Source organism: Diabrotica virgifera, chromosome 8 (genome assembly GCF_917563875.1).
Source record: "Diabrotica virgifera virgifera chromosome 8, PGI_DIABVI_V3a".
NCBI lineage: Eukaryota > Metazoa > Arthropoda > Insecta > Coleoptera > Chrysomelidae > Diabrotica > Diabrotica virgifera.
The window spans coordinates 28505746-28524118 of NC_065450.1; the positions used below are offsets into that span (position 1 = coordinate 28505746).

General features: G+C 30.7%; 1 protein-coding gene and 1 long non-coding RNA gene across 2 annotated transcripts in view; one reads left to right on the forward strand and one right to left on the reverse strand.

Moving 5' to 3' along the window:
- LOC114336294 (allatostatins MIP) overlaps positions 1–18373 on the forward strand; it is a 709306-nt gene that overhangs the window by 230608 nt on the left and 460325 nt on the right. The gene's annotated exons all lie outside the window — the stretch shown is intronic.
- Positions 16286–17778, reverse strand: LOC126890723 (uncharacterized). The gene is made up of 2 exons (XR_007700429.1): positions 17619–17778; positions 16286–16744 (listed from the first exon to the last, which is right to left on the reverse strand). It is a non-coding gene; the product is annotated as an uncharacterized LOC126890723 (long non-coding RNA).

Here is an 18373-nt window from a genome sequence, read left to right on the forward strand (position 1 = left end):
TTTTCCTGGTATCTGGTGCTGGAAAATTTCTGATCGATATTAAATGATCATGTAAAGGACGAACTAAATTGTTTCCCACAATGTGTCCTAAATATTTTACCTCTTTTCTTGCAAAATTACACTTTAGAAGTTTTAGCCTAAATCTCTCTTCTAAAATGGCTTCTATGAGTCTTTCAATGTGCTCTAAGTGTTCTTCAAATGATAATGAAAATATTATGAGTATGAATAGAACGACACGAAGGGATAAGTTAGGACAAAATGTGACGCTCAACACCTTTAATTTCGAAAGAATACAACGTTTTAAGTATCTGGGGGCCGTAATCACAACTGACAACGATGTTAGTGAAGAAATAAAAGACATTTAAGCAGATCTCCGCAAAATGAATATTACATTTGACCCTAGGTTGATGTAAGACCGATCAAATTGGAAAAAAAGTTGTACAGTCAGAAAGGACCCACCCAGGGTTCTAGCGCTACGTGATGATGATGATGAAGTTCGTTAGTGTAAAATTGAATAAGCAAGCACACAAGACAAACGTTTTATTAATTATTGATAAAAATAAATATGTTTCCCGCTCTGAAGTTTATTTTTTGATGCAAGTGAATATAAATATGCGTCTCCCGTATATGCTACATAGACCAGCGCGCATCTGTAAAAATATTAGTACATTTGGACGTTGAGAGGTGGCTTAAATTTTTTTGCGGAAATTGCTTGAAAATAACTTAAATAATAATATATGAGTTATCCTTCCTCTCAAAAAGGTCCGGAACATTGTTTAAATAATCAAAATGTCAAAAAATAAAGGAAAAATTCGATTTTATTCTTCGTTTTTTCATTATAACTTTAAAATTATTCATTTTCGAGAAAAGTTGTGCTAACATAAAAGTTGCGTCATTAAATCTCCTATAAGATGAAATTTGTTACAAATTTTAAAAATTGTCACCCTTGTTGCAAAATAGCAATAATTGCGAAAAAGCCATACAAAAACAAGTATTTGCATTTTGCGGTTTTCAACCATTTATCCTACACTTACAACCTTCATGTTTCACCGAGAAAAACTTTATGATACACTAAAATAATACTGTAAATTTCATTAAGATCGGTTTAATAGATTTTGCAAAATAAATTTTGGAATCCAGCTTTCGCAAAAAAAATTCATTTTTTCAAAATATTACAGGACTGAAAATAAAGCAGAGAGCAAGTTGAAATTTTTTTTCATATAGAAGCGTACTGTACCTTTCATTTACAATTTGCAAAACTAAAAGCGATTAACTAACACGGCGTCAGGAATTTTTTAAATAAACGTTAATTATTGGTGTTACGCGCAGGACAGCGGATAGTTTGCTCTGATTGGGCATTCCAATGACCTTTAATTTTGATTGATACATTTTAACTTTTATTACATTTCGATACAAAAAAATAAATCTGTTTATTGCAAAATAAAAACACATACTCTATCCTTTGAAATAACACTTTTTTTAGCAAAAACTTTCTTTGTTCATATATTTTAACTTATAGAATAAAAGTTTATTATTTTTAAACATATGCAATTGTTTAAACAATATTTCACAAACAATAATAAAATTAGTTTGATTTTTGTGGAATTAAAATATTAAAATTCAACAAAATATAGAGTAAGAAAATAATATATTAGATAAAGATTGGAAGAAATTTTGGTGGAAATCAACTTGTGTGAATCGAACAACACTGTCATGCGCGTAGCACCAAAAATTAATGTTTATTTAAAAAATTTCCTGACGCCGTGGTAGTTAATCGATTTTAATTTTGCAAATTGCAAATGAAAGGTAGTACACTTCTATAAGCTAAAAAGAAATTCAACTTGCTATCTGCTTTATTTTCAGTCCTACAACATTTTCAAAAAATGATTTTTTTTGCGAAAGCTGGATTTCAAAATTTATGTTGCAAAATCTGTTAAACCGATCTTAATGAAATTTACAGTGTTGTTTTAATATATCATAAAGTTCTTTCTGGGTAAAATATGAAGGTCCTAAGTGTAGCAAAAATGGTTGAAAAAGGTAAAATTCAAATACTAGTTTTTGATTGTTTTTTTTTTTTTCGCAATTATGGCTATTTTGCAACAAGGGTGACTATTTTTTTTAATTTTTAACCAATTCTATATTGGAGAAAATTTAATTACGCCACTTTTATGTCAGTACAACTTTTCTTAAAAATGAATAGTTTTAAAGTTATAATGGAAAAACCAATAAAAAATCGAATTTTTCCTTTATATTTTGATATTTTGATTATTTAAACAATGTTCCGGACCATTTTATGTGGGAGGAAAACTCAAATATTATTATTTGAGATATTTTCAAGCAATTTCTGCGAAAAAATTTGAGTCACCTCTCAACGTCCATCTCAAAACAGATGCGCTCTGGACCAACAAGCAAATTTTACGCGTATATGCGATTCCCGACGTTGAAGGGATAAGGTACATTTTGAACCAAAAACGTTTTAATAAATAAAATCTAACTTTTTATGCCTACAAATATAATAAGCCGTCATTAAAACTCAACTTTTTCGATCTTTTTTTGTATTAGGGCAAATTATTTTTAATCTTTCGAGTATGAATGATTGGAGGATCTATGTCCATAAAGGTAAAAGCTTTTCATCAATCTATAAAGAGGACCTTTTGTGATAATGCGCTTAAATTAACATTTTAATGTCGATATTTGATGCCTTTGTATTCGCTCGTTTTAATGGAAAATTCGGTTTAGAAGAAATCGTTACTTTTAATTTAAAATGTATTGTTTACAAAAATACTACTCTTTGATGGAGACACTTAAACTAGATATAATTATAGCACAAATAAAAAGAGGAGAATGCTTTGTTTTTATTTAAGTATAGTATCCCGGCAACTTAGCTACTGACAGGGAACAGCAGCCTTACACTATGTAACTTAAGGTAATAGTAGAGGAGGAAAGTATGTGAAATTTACAGTCACTCGAGCATTGTGGGGACCTATTGGGTTGTGAAGATTAGGTCTTAAAACCAAAAAAAGGTAAGTAAAGTTTTCCATTTAAGTGGGGACTTTCCATTTTTTAATATAATTTTCCATTTCCAACAATCGTTTTTTTTTCGATTATAGCGCCATCTATCCATAATTCGAAAACATGTATCTAGTAAAAGTTTCTTATTTTTAGGTAAGGAATACAAATCTGCAATTAAAAATGGGGTCTCCTATTTAATATTTTAAAGTAACCTCCTCCGTAACCACCCCCACCCCACCTCCGTGGGGGGTCGTGTATAGTGTCATTCGATAGATTTTTCAAAAATATTGAATACGTTCATTTTGCAGTTTTTCGATCTGATGTTCATTTGGCGAAATATCGCGGGAGAACGGTTTTGTATCGAGTTGGAACAAATCATATGTATAAGTTTTTAGTTTATGAAAGCTGTCATTATATATAGTTAGAAGGAGTTAAAGTGTGCGTGAAGTAACAATGTATTTTAAATGGGATTTACTTTTTAGCACTGTTTTTTAGCACACTTTTATATAATCAAACATCCTTAACTTTCGCGTTGTCATGGTGATGATATGCGAGCAATAAATTACAACAAAAGTTTTGACAGTTTTGTGGTTTAAAATAAGTTAGAATTTTTAAATGTCAAAGTTCTAAAAATTGTAGGATAGAAATAAATTCCAGTGACGAAGAGTTACACTTTTTTATTTGTTCATCAGAGATAAAATATTGTATGAAACTGTGCGTGAAGTACTTTTTGCGAACTTACGCGATGTATAGCACTTGCTATACATACACTAGCACTGTAGCTGTAATATATAGCACTTGCTATATATTACAGCTCGATAACAGCACTCGATATTACCCTTTGTTAGCTATCCTCGTGGTCAGATGCATCTGGAGAAATATCCTTTACACTATCTATCGTAGGCAATTTTTTGTAGAAGTCATGAAAGGTTTAATTTATATATGGCAACAACTCAATTCGGTTCATTTTTTTCTCTTTACTAATCGGATTGGCATTTTTGTAAGACTTTGGTTTGTTAACATGCCGCGACCACTCTTTTTCTTATCTTAAATAATTTAAAGATTGAAATGAATCTTCTTTTCTTAGGGATGTTTTGTATAATATTTGGCCAGGAACATTAGTATATTGTAACCCTTTAATGTCCTTCCAAATAACTTTCTGATTTAGAAAACTGATTTGAGAAGGGCAGAGTATTCAAAAAAGTCGGAAATATCCATTTCAGTTACGTCAAAGGGTTTCTTAACACAACAAAGCCTTACGAGATTCATCCAATCTCTTGGATGTTCAATGGGACAAGGATATCGTTTTCTCTTTTTTTCGATAATCGAGTGGTCGCTGTTACACTCCATATGAGTATGACCAAGAGTTAAGGATTTATGGTCAATGTGTTCAAGACTGGAATGTTCTTTTAACGCAAGTATGAACATGACAGATACATAAAATTCTTGTTTTGTCCAGAATATGTATCTGAATAAAATGTAATTGTTTTTGTCGTGAAAGGAAGCTGTTTAATGTGTTTGCTTAGACACGATGCTATTTGATTGGCGCCTCTTGCGGCAATGGCTTCGTGCCACATATAACAGAAAGCTTGTTGATCTTTGCATCTGTGGAGGGTAAGGTTAAATGTCTACAGTTGCCTTTTGTAAAACGCAACCGATATCTGTAGAGTCGGAGTTGGAAGGCACTGCTGAAGGTCAAAGCTATATACTAACTTTGAAAGGTCTTAACGTGAGCTTTCTTTTTCTGCCTTTTTTGCATTATAAGCCACTTCAGCTTGTTGCTGGTGTTCATCTAATTCTTTTTTAGGTTTTGTGAGTTTTCGTCTGCCTCAGCAGCTCTAATTAATATATTATATCGATCACATGTGGCGCATGTGTCTTTTTTGGGCATTTTAATTTTGAAGTTTAACGAATGAAAGACGCGTTCGTAAATAAATCGTGAAACAGGTTGTTTATCAACAGGAATCCATTTTTTATATTCCTGATAAAGTCCAAAAAGCATAAAAGTTGAAGGAGGTTATCTCATACCTCTATCTTTTCTACTGTAGTGACTTTCATAAGAAGGTATTTACTTAATAAGTTGCTCTACCAAATTCCTATCCGAATTTGCTTGATGTTGCCAAGCCTGTTCTATCATCATGACAAATTCCAGAACTTGAGGTTACTTTGTTCATGATGACATTTGTAATAAATCGATTAGTTTGCACCTTTTAAATGAAAACCTGTGTATCTATTTTACTATTATAGTGAAATCACATTTCTAAATCACATAAATATCCAATTAAAACTCATTTACCTGGAATTCCTATCTGGCAATAGCGCATTCTCCACTATTGCTACAAAGGTAGCTACGCGAATATTTGATGAAACCAATTTTACCGTCCTGGTAAACATTCTGTCTGTAAACCCCTTGATTACAAATAACTTGACATTGATTTTATACAATCATTTTGTTGTTCTATATACCGTTAAATACAATAATATATTATTATTATTTGTTATTTCGCTTTTCAAATAAATTTCTAGTGTATAGAAATACAAAATAATAATTTTTAATACACGTTATATTTTATGTTTTGTTTATAGGTTTGAATAAATCATACAGTTGTTAACCAGTTGAATTAGTTTGTGTGTTGCATCAGCAAACAACACTTCTTTTAATCTTCTTCTAGTTAGATACAATTCTTTCCGTTTACATATTTGAAAAGTGGTACTATTTTTTTTATTCTTATCGTTACTATTCGTTTTTTTTAGTTTAGACTATTAGCAGGATCACTCAACATAGGTAGAGAATTTTCTCACGTAGGGATAGCAATCAAATTAATATTTTTCACAACAGAGTTGATACCAACGCTAAAAGAAGTAAGCATGAATCCCTCGTACAAAAAAAAATTAATTAATAGCATACTAAAAATCTAATAATATCTTAACGGTATCTAGTCGAACGAATTTTAATGTATGGGAACATTGGAACAGCGGAAGTTTTAATTGTGGAACAGGTTAGAAATTTGGAACGTCAGACTACGGAGACGTTCCATGTATTTTGTCGGACAGTACTTGCAATTGATTTGATACCCTTTCATTAAAATGTCACGCAAAAATCACACTACTAGTATCACCAACTGGACATTTTAATAAGTCCGACACGTAGAACATGTCACATCACAGGAACTATGTTGGTGATGAATAGCAGTCTGATTTTGGCATGAGAGTTTAATGAAAGCGTAGCAAATCATTTGGATGTTCTGTCCGACAAAATTTATGGGACGTTTTCGTAGTCTGATGTTCCAAATTTTAACCTGTTTCACAATTAAAACTTGCCCTGTTCCATTGTTCCCGTATAACAAAGTTTGTCCGTCTAGTCACCGTTAAGCTATTTACAAATTTTCAGCTTCCTATTGATCAACTTTTTTTTTGTACGCGGGATCCAGGCATAAAACTAAAACACAACTAAAAGAAACCAGTTTTTCATTATAACACAATTATTATAATGATAGAAATACATTTACATAAAATCTATGATGTACTTTTATTTATATTAACAAATATTACTTAAGTATCAAAAATTCAGCGTAAATATCAATGTTCGTGGTCTGATTGATTCGATATTCCAGTAAAACGAGATTTAAGCATCCAATCTCACTGCTTTTACAATATCTCCATCGCGAAAGAGGTGGCAAGGTGATCATTCTCATCATCAGTGGCATCAGAGCTTAATAGGTATGAGCCAAAGCCCTCTTCAAAGTAATTCTCTATTCATCCATGCCTCTGACAACTCGTCTCCATACTCTAACTCCAATAGATTTTAAGTCGTCTTCTTATTTTGTTGTCATGATACCGAAGTTTCGGTCTTTCTCTGGCTCTTTGTATAATCTGTTTCAGTCAAAAATCTTTGCACCGTCCTCTAGCCTGATACATGCCCGATACGTTTAAAGCTTGCTACCATAATGAATTTTACAATATCAGTTTCACCAAGCCTTCTATACAACTCAAAGTTGCAACGCCTGTGTCACAAACCTTGCTAATTTATTCTTCCATGTATTCGTGTTAGGATTTTTCGCTCGAAAATTTTAAGCATTTCTTGGTCCTTTCTTTAACTAACCATGTTTCTGTTCCATATGTTAACACTGGTCTTATTAATGTATAATAGATGGTCACTAATGTTTTGGGTAGCTTTGTTGGCAAGCACTATTCTTCTTTTAATTTCTCCGCTAATGTTATCTTTAGTGTCAATAGCGAGCCTAGGTATATGAAGGTGTCCACACTTTTCAGTTCTAAATCGTCAATTAATATTTTTCTACATAGATGTCTGGTTACTAAACTTTACCTAATACAACACATCCATTTGGTCTTTTGGGAATTTATATTCGGTCAGAGACTCTGTGGACCTAGCTATGGTTGATGTAACCTGCATATCCAACAACTTGTACAGATTTGTTAAAGGTAGTGTCTTTTCAGTTTATCTGGGACTCTCGAATTGCCTTCTCTAGAGCAAGGTTAAAGAAGATGATAGCCAATCACTCTGTCTTAGTAAATTTTTTCAATGGAAAGATGGTTTTGGATTCTGCCCATGCTCGCTGCTCTCCTGAGTGTTAGTTGAACAAGATAAAGCGGTATTTGAAAGCCCAACCATAACCTCAACCACTGAACTATTTGCTTAGTAGGGCAGTTGTAGCTGTCTAATGTCTTTAGAAAACTCCACTCATTCTTGCTTGGTTTTTTGAAGTTTACAGTTTCCGTTGTTTCATTACATTTCCTACGGTTTTCAACGTCTAACTTATTAAGAAGTTCATCAGGACGTTCAGGATCACCACCCTCTTTGAATTCATGGTAGATTTGCTCTAAGTTGCGATTCCACCCTGCTTTGTATTTGTATTATTTTAGTCTATCAGGGCATATCGGGAACACATTATGTATATAGGGTGTGTTCATATTGTTTGTTTCAAATTATTTCAAAACGAGTCTGATAGTATCTGATAATAATAGAGATACGTATGGTTTCATAGATAACCCAAAGTTTCTTTGTAAAAATCATCTGTCAAAACAATACAAATATTTTTTTAATTCATTGTCGTTTTATAGGCCTGGATCCCGCGTATGAAAAAAAAGTTGATTAATAGCAAGCTGAAAATTTGTTAATAGCTTAAGGGTGTCTAGTCGGATAAACTTTGATATATGGGAACATTGGAACAGGGGCAGTTTTAATGTGGAACAGGTTAAAAATTTGGAACGGTCACACCACGAAAACGGCACATTTATTTTGTCCGACAGAACAGACTTAAACTCTCCGAACAGAGATTAAACTCTCATGCAAAAATCAGACTGCTATTTATCACCTGTCATAATTCCTGGCATTTGACATATTCTACATGTTCCACTCATTAAAACGCCCATTTGGTGATAAATAGCCGTCTGATTTTTGCATGAGAGTTTAATTTATTTTCGAAGAGTTTGAGTTTGTTCTGTCGGACAAAATAAATGTCTCGTTTTCGTGGTGTGGCCGTTCCAAATTTTTAACCTGTTCCACAACTAAAACTGCCCCTGTTCCAGTGTTCCCATATATCAAAGTTTATCCGACTAGACACCCTTAAGCTATTAACAAATTTTCAGCTTGCTATTAATCAACTTTTTTTTTCATACGCGGGATCCAGACCTATTATTCGTATGTGTAAAATGTTCAATAAAAAACGTGCTACAAAAAAATAATTTTACAAGGAAATTTGATCAGTAATGTTTACTTTATACGAAGAGATTATTAAAAAATATTGACCAATCAGGGATAAAATCATTTTCCAGTTTTCATTATCTAACAACTCACGAATATAAGAATGGTTGTGCATAGCTCGTTCTAGCATTAAAGTGAATCTTTGTTATTGTCTAACCATTTTATTGAAGTTTTAAAACTCTTGCCTTTTTACTGCATATGAGAGAGTAGTAATACGGATCAGGTTTACTTAAGATTTAGGGAGTTATTGCGGGATTTTCTACAATTACCCAATATGAAACTTTTCATGCAAACTATTTTCTAAATCTCTAGACTCTGCAGATATTGTCATGAAATAGCGCCTCTATTATCTATGAAAGGGCTTGCACGGTATTTGTAGATTTTTGTCTTTATGCCTTGTGATGCGTCAAACAATGTGGTATTTACATTGCTGTAAGATCTTCATTTATTTAATTTTAAAGGATTAATGGGAAACCTACTAAGAGTACACTTTTTTCAATATTCAAATATATTTCGGTATTGTATTTATACCATCATTTAGTAATAGTTAAAAGATTGTATGGTGAGGTACATTATGAAATAATACATATCATCAAAAAACACTTTTTTCAGTGGGTCACAGATTATCGAATTCTTTTTAACGCATTACAGTTGGAGTGAGACAAAACGTAACTTTCTGATTATTATACATTGAACTTATAAAATTTTGTATTCCTTGACGGGTACTTGCATATCAAAACGACTTATACTTAAAGATGTATAATTGGTTGGCGATTACAATACCCTAAATAGATATCCAATCAATGATGCAAATAAAGATAATTTAACACAAAAGTAATCGATCGTGACAGTATTTTCCCAAACCATGTGGTAAAATGACAATTGTAATTTCTAGGTTAGTATTTTTCAGCAAATATCCTGTCATTTTCATTCGGACATTGTATAATGAAATTTGATTTTATATTTATTTATTTTTACATTTAAATATTTTAAATATTAATATTCTGTCAAATATTTGTATAAATATTGATGTTTATATTGGGATAAACCGTAATCGTACCCCCTCCTAACTGCCAAAGTGTCATGGCCGCCGTCGGGACCTATTGTGCTGACATTTACAATGTTTACATATAGAAAAGTCTGTTTTTTTCTGCTTATAATGCCGTTTTCTAAAGATATTAGTGAACAAAATCGATTTGCTAACAATATTTAATATATTTTAAATGTGCTAAAATTGGATTCAACAGCAAAAGTCGCATAAATAACATATAAATAACGAATTTGTTTACCTATTACAAATGGGGTTATGTGGTTGTAACTGTTTATTTTGGGAATAAAATGAAAATGATCAATTAAACGACCGGAAAACTGTAAGTATTACAATTAAAACATGTTTATCCTATCACAAGAGTTCACTTCATTTTAAGAAAGCTAATTATTATTATACAATAGACATTTATAAACTGCCATGTACTTTTAAGGTTACTTTTGATCTGTTTTCAAAGCTTATGATTAAATGTTACCTCTTTATTAATTAGATTTGCCAACAAAAGATGCATGATTAAGGCCAAATGCAATTCCTTTGCTAAAGTCATAAAAAAAGTACCAATACAGTTAAAAAAATTATTTTAAAAAGGTCTCTCAAAAGACATGAAAATATACAACAACTCAAAAAACTAGAGAATGTAAAGAAAGCCAGGTTATTGGAAATTGAATTCCTGTTTAATTGAAAGCCAGTAAACTATCCAAGACTTTTCAGAATCAAATGTGTCAACTTGTAAAAACGATTCTTCTGACATTTTTAGTAAAAACCAGATTATCCTCAAGAAAAATTCTGTTTAAGTGAGACTCGAAAGTCATATTTGTGAATGTGTCATCTTTGAATGAAACAATTTTTTTACCTAAACAATTAAATGTATGGATCTAATTAAAAACAATGCTGAATCAAGTACAGTTACAGAAATACAATCCTTTGAACTTCTAAATGTGATTGTTGAAAGTGTCGAAATAGCTACTGCATAGGGATTCGAAAGGGATAGACTTGTTATGAACGCACTTGATCATGTACTTCTTACTGTTATAAAGTTGAAACAAAATTTATTTTATGCTTTTTTATCAGTCACTTTTAATTGTGTATCAACTTTACGTGGTACATCGTGCAAAAATTGCTAAAAATGCAAACATTATATTTATTTTCTGTGTTACATTGGATAGTATGATTGAATGTCTTCCTCTTTTAGATAGTGAAGTGAAGAACATCTTGAAGTTCCAATGATGTTTCAAGATGAGGTAAATCGACATAATTGTATGTTAGAAGGACAGAGAATATGAAGAAATGTTATTGCTGCATATTTAGTGTAGTGAAATACAAACTTCAAACATTATAATATATTTTTTGATTTCAAACATTTCATATGATTATGAAAGAACATCTTTCTTTTTAAAACAATGAAGAAGTGAAGAACATAATAAAGTTCCAACGAAAATGATTCCAGATGAGGAAAATCGAAATAATGGTTGTATGTTACGTGTATAGAGAATACGAAGAAATGTTATTGCTGCAAACTTAGTGTAGTGAATTAAAAACTTATTGTCAAATACAAATCAATTTATTTCATACTTTTATAATATATAGTGATATAATTTTATGTGTTCAAATAAAAATATTAATAAATAAAATACAATAAACACAAATCATGTATATCTTACAATGAATTACAAAATCAAAAATTAATTAAAAAATATCAAAATAAACCTAAAATATTAAAAAGTTACATATAATTTTTATAGTACCTACATACTTTGGTTGGTACTCTAATAATTTGGAGATCCATTAAAGTTTGTAGATGGAAATTGCAGGTATCTAAAAAATATATAAAGTAACTCAACAATCTCTTTTCAATTAGGGTTGCAGTTGATAAAGATGAATGACCCTTGCTCGGGAAATCAAATGTATCTAAAAAAAATTAAGTAACAGCTTTGTAACAAAACAATCTTAGCACTAAACGGAAACAAAGATACTGGTAAGAAAACATTTTTTGAAAAATCTTTCTGAAAGTGAAAATAAAGACTACTCTCTATGGGAACAACTAAAACTGGGCATGCTTTACAAAAAAATGTATCCAGAACAAAATTCTTCTCTATAAGGCAATACTATGACAAGTCTGGATGTACAGGATTTAAATCTGGGGAACTGCCAGTAATACAAATATGCAAAAACTATTAAGATTCTAATCCGAAGTCTTTTATGATGTCCGATGTTTTTAGTACCACTACCAAATATCATGCTAAACTGAAAATTATAGGGTAAAAATCTGTCTGATCACCCAAACTTTTAAAAGCTGGATGCTTATCTGATCTAGTCCAGAGGCTGGTTTCGGTATTGCAGCTATAAAATACTTAAATAGTAAGCATGGAAATTTTTATTATGGTCCGCCTTGAGGCAAACTAGGGCACTAGAGGGTTAAGAAAAGTTACAGATCTCTACACCACTGGGAAGTAGATAGTAGTTACTAATTTGTAAAAAAGTCAGAAATATGGTAATGTAGACTAAATTAATATAAATATGTAAAGAGTTCTCACCCCTGAGTGTAGTTCCCACTGTGTCATTTTTTATATCTGTCATATTGTTATCATGATAACAGATTGCATTAAAGTTAAAATAAAAAAGAATTAAAGAAGTTCATAAAAATACTCTATTTTTGAAAAAATATTTAAGTGCTTAAATACTTTTTTAGATAAAATATACATAAAATTTGTTTTTTCTACAACCATCTTAAAAATGCAACTTTCAGCACTCCATACAAGCGTTAAAAACGCTACCTTAAGGCACTAGTGCTTTAAAAATTTTATGGCACTGCAGTTCGTATTGACTGTATAGGCAATTTTGATGTAATGTCAAAAAAATATAAAAATGGAATGTCAGTTCAAGTAATAGTTATTTATGATATAAGTGTTAAAAGTACACGTTTAACCCTTAAACGCCCAACCTTTTTTAGGTCCCATGTATGCCCAAGGGTGGGTAAAAAATGTCCACCTTGAAAATAGCTAATATATTTATTGAGAGTTGTTGGAAATGGATTAAACTTAAGAATCTGATGCTTAAGAAACACAGCATCTTCTAAAATATTAATATAAACAATTTACAAACCTTAAAACAAAATTACAATATAAATAAAAATTAACATACCAGTAACTGCCATTAATTCAAATTTGTCGATTTTCTCCACATTCTTCCTTTCAGCCTCCTCATTGGCAGAGAATTATGTCGATAATGTAATTATACGTCGATAATTATATGGATTATGTTCCTACCAACGAGAAATTATAGAGAAACCTTTAGTAACAAGTTTTACAAAAGGTGTACTTTTTATGACCACCCATATTTAACTCAAGATATTACTTTTATTTTCAAAAATATCGGTAAAACCAAATTAACATTAGATAAAGGGCTGTATTTGTAACAATAAATAATTTTTGAAAAATTTTTACACATGTAATAAATAAGTTACAAGGGAATACGCATTAGGTGGACATTTTTTACCCACCCTTGGGCGTTTAAGGGTTAAGGCACGCATGTGAAAGTTTGCAGAATGAGCGATAGCGAGTTCTGCAATTCACATGAGTGCCTTAAAAATGTACTTTTTAACACGCATATCATACAATATTTTTTCTACAAACGTAATTACAGGACAATATCTACAAAAACTTTTACTTGAACTGGACTGACATTCCATTTTTATATTTTTGTGACATTACATCAAAATTGTCTATACGGTCAATACGAATTGCAGTGCCATAAAAATTTTAAAGCACTTGTGCCTTAAAGTAGCATTTTTAATGCTCTTATGGAGTGCTAAAAATTGAATTTTTAACACAGTTGTAGAAAAAAGTTTTTGTAGATATTATTCTGTAATTACTTTTGTAGAAAAAATATTGTATGATATGTGTGTTAAAAACTACATTTTTAAGGCACTCATGTGAATTGCAGACTTTCACATGCGTGCCTTAAATGTGTACTTTTAACACTTATATCATAAATAACTATTAAAAAACTAACAGAAAATAGTAAAAATATTTGAATGAGCATAAGTAAAAAAGTCACTCTCTCAACCAATAAACATTTGTGATTAAGATTAATATACTTAATTGATTATAATATGAATGTGTTCTTGTAGAGTTTCATATAATAATTTCCATTTGACTAAAGAGACACAAGCTGGAATACTTAGGTCAATAATACTTAGGTATGAAACACCCTAAAAAATATGAACTTTTGCATTTGATAATTCAGAGAAAGATCCAAGGTAAATGTGGTTCTGGTAGAATCTCACAATCATAGCTGAACAATCTAAGACCATAGTATGGAAAATCGACTCCATCATCATTAGTTAGAGCTGCTGTCAATAAAGCCACAATAGCGAATATGGTAGCCAATATGATATCCCACAATTGATAACAGTCATGGAACTAAAAAATGTATTATTTCAAAGTGTTTATGGGATAAAATTAGTAAGAGTGACATGATACCTAACAAAAATTTGATTCAGAAGATTTAACATAAAACTTGTAATTCTCTTATACTAAACTCACAATAAAGATGCACCAGAAATAAACAACCCAAGACATGTTGAATGATACAAATAGCACTCCCGAATCATGATTTACAATGTATAAACTTTGTAAATCATGATTTGTGAGTGCTCCTCATAACATTCATCATGTCTTGTGTTTGTTTCTTTCTAGTGCATCTTTATTGTGACTTTAGTATTATAATTATATACAGTGTGTCCACGGTTGGGGTGCCCAAGAGGAAAAACTTTTTTATTTTCAATTTTAGCGAAAAATGTCATTATTGATAAAAAGTTTTGCTTGTTCTAAAACCCCATAAAACGAAATAAAATTCAAGTTCTTAAATCCTGCTTAATTTTGTAGCCAATTTTATGTAAATCCCTATTTTATGTAAATTTTTGCACTAAGTTTGAAATCTTAACAATAATCTAGTGTTGCCAAGCCACAATGTAGCTTAGTAACTATCAACTTCGATAAGTAATTTGCGAATTGTCAATTTTTTTGACAATGTTAAGCGTTCAATAAAGAATTTATCTTGTGATAAATTTCATTATTAAAATTGTTGTATTAATAATTATTTAATTAATAAATAATTGGATGATTCAAGGAGAACGACAAAGTCTGGCTTCGTAATCCAGAGAAGTGAAAGGGTTGTTCTCCCAAGTTATTATTGTTACAATTTCGAACTTAGTGCAAAAATTTATAGGGATTTACATAAAATTGGCTATAAAAATAAGCAGGATTTGAAAAACTTGAATTTTAGTTCATTTTATGGGGTTTTAGAACAAGCAAAACTTTTTATCAAGAATGACATTTTTCGCTAAAATTGAAAATAAAAAAGTTTTTCCTCTTGGGCACCCCATCCGTAGACACACTGTATTACTATTTTTATAATAAAAAGATTATAATTTATAAAATGTGATGCTGTATATGATTTCAAATATTAATCTTTTCTATTACCATATAAAAAAATATTGCCTTTACTCAAAAACATTTTATTTATCATAAAATTTTTAAAGATATATTTAAAAAGTTCATAAATATTAATATTAATTTATACAAAAACATTAAATATTTTAGTTTTACTGGTTTATGGCTGTAAGGTGTCTCTGAATATTTTTCACTCTTTTATAAGATGTTTCGAAAATTGAAATATCTCTGAAAGTTTTTAATATTTAAAATCAGTTTTTATAAATCTATCATCGGTTAATATTAGAGATCTTAAGTTCACAGTGGCACAAACAACTGAAAATATCTTCTGCAAGTGGAAGAAGACTAACATACATTTTACATACATTAAATGTTTTTATTTATTTCGTTGGATATATCTATGTGTACTCAAGCTTTAGCTATCTTCATTGTAAGAATTTTAAGTTTAGCGTGATATTTGGTAGTGGTACTAAAAAAATCGGATATCATGAAAGACTTTGGATTGGAATCTTTGTAGTCTTTGCATATTTGTGTTACTGGCAGTTCCCCAGAATTAAATCCTGTACATCCAGACTTGTCGTAGTATTGCCTTATAGAGAAGAAGTTTGTTCTGGATACATTTTTTTGTAAAGCATGCCCAGTTTTAGTTGTTCCCATAGAGAGTAGTCTTTATTTTCACTTTCAGAAAGATTTTTCAAAAAATGTTTTAATACTTACCAGTATCTTTGTTTCCGTTTAGTGCTAAGATTGTTTTGTTAGAAAGCTGTTACTTAATTTTTTTTAGATACATTTGATTTCCCGAGCAAGGGTCATTCATCTTTATCAACTGCAACCCTAATTGAAAAGAGATTGTTGAGTTACTTTATATATTTTTTAGATACCTGCAATTTCCATCTACAAACTTTAATGGATTTCCAAATTATTAGAGTACCAACCAAAGTATGTAGGTACTATAAAAATTATGGGTTACTTTTTAATATTTTAGATTTATTTTGATATTTTTGTAATTAATTTTTGATTTTGTAATTCATTGTAAGATATACATGATTTGTGTTTATTGTATTTTATTTATTAATATTTTTATTTGAACACATATAAAATTGTACCACTATATATTATAAAAGTATGAAATAAATTGATTTGTATTTGACAATAAGTTTTTAATTCACTACACTAAGTTTGCAGCAATAACATTTCTTCGTATTCTCTATACACGTAACATACAACCATTATTTCGATTTTCCTCATCTGGAATCATTTTCGTTGGAACTTTATTATGTTCTTCACTTCTTCATTGTTTTAAAGAGGAAGATGTTCTTTCATAATCATATGAAATGTTTGAAATAAAAAAATATATTATAATGTTTGAAGTTTGTATTTCACTACACTAAGTATGCAGCAATAACATTTCTTCGTATTCTCTGTCCTTCTAACATACAACCATTATTTCGATTTATCTCATCTTGAAACATCATTGGAACTTCAAGATGTTCTTCACTTTACTATCTAAAAGAGGAAGACATTCAATCATAGTATCCAATGTAACACAGAAAATAAATATAATGTTTGCATTTTAGCAATTTTTGCACGATGTACCATGTAAAGTTGATACACAGTTAAAAGTGACTGATAAAAAAGCATAAAATAAGTTTTGTTTCAACTTTATAACAGTAAGAAGTACATGATCAAGTGCGTTCATAACAAGTCTATTACTTTCGAATCCCTATGCAGTAGCTATCTCGACACTTTTAACAATCACATTTAGAAGTTCAAAGGATTGTATTTCTACTGTACTTGATTCAGCATCGTTTTTAATTAGATCCATACATTTAATTGTTTAGGTAAAAAATTTGTTTCATTCAAAGATGACACATTCACAAAATAATATTTATATATATGACTTTGAGTTTCACTTAAAACAGAATTTTTCTTGAGGATAATCTGGTTTTTACTAAAAATGTCAGAAGAATCGTTTTACAAGTTGACACATTTGATTCTGAAAAGTCTTGGATAGTTTAGTGGCTTTCAATTAAACAGGAATTCCATTTCCAATAACCTGGCTTTCTTTACATTCTCTAGTTTTTTGAGTTGTTGTATATTTTCATGTCTTTTGAGAGACCTTTTTAAAATAATTTTTTTAACTGTATTGGTACTTTTTTTATGACTTTAGCAAAGGAATTGCATTTTAATCATGCATCTTTTGTTGGCAAATCTAATTAATAAAGAGGTAACATTTAATCATAAGCTTTGAAAACAGATCAAAAGTAACCTTAAAAGTACATGGCAGTTTATAAATGTCTATTGTATAATAATAATTAGCTTTCTTAAAATGAAGTGAACTCTTGTGATAGGATAAACATGTTTTAATTGTAATACTTACAGTTTTCCAGTCGTTTAATTGATCATTTTCATTTTATTCCCAAAATAAACAGTTACAACCACATAACCCCATTTGTAATAGGTAAACAAATTCGTTATTTATATGTTATTTATGCGACTTTTGCTGTTGAATCCAATTTTAGCACATTTAAAATATATTAAATATTATTAGCAAATCGATTTTGTTCACTAATATCTTTAGAAAACGGCATTATAAGCAGAAAAAAAAAACAAACTTTTCTATATGTAAACATTGTAAATGTTAGCACAATAGGTCCCGACGGCGGCCATGACACTTTGGCAGTTAGGAGGGGGTACGATTACGGTTTATCCCAATAAATATAAATATTCCGACAACTGTCAGATTTAACTAAAAGAGTCTCTCGGTAGCCGCCGAAGAGACAAGACGTGCAGAGTGCGGACGAGCAGCAGTAGCAGCGCAACAAGTCGGGGAGAGGGAAGTGCTTTGGTGTAACGTACTTCTTAGTACGGCTGTGAATGTAAGCACAGCAACACTAGAGCGCTCGCTCTCGCTAGACGCGAAGACGTGGAAGCAGAGGCCAAAGGCAACCTCTTGGATGTGGTGAAACTCAGGAAGTTTGATTTCATTGAATTTTCTGAGACATTGCAAACAAGGGTTGGAAAGCAGAATAAGCAATAGCGGGCTCGACGTGAGCCCGCTACGGGATACTCTCTGTGCCTCCGTTAGGAATGGGTACAGTTTAAAACACTGTGCCTCGACACTGCAAGGTGTAG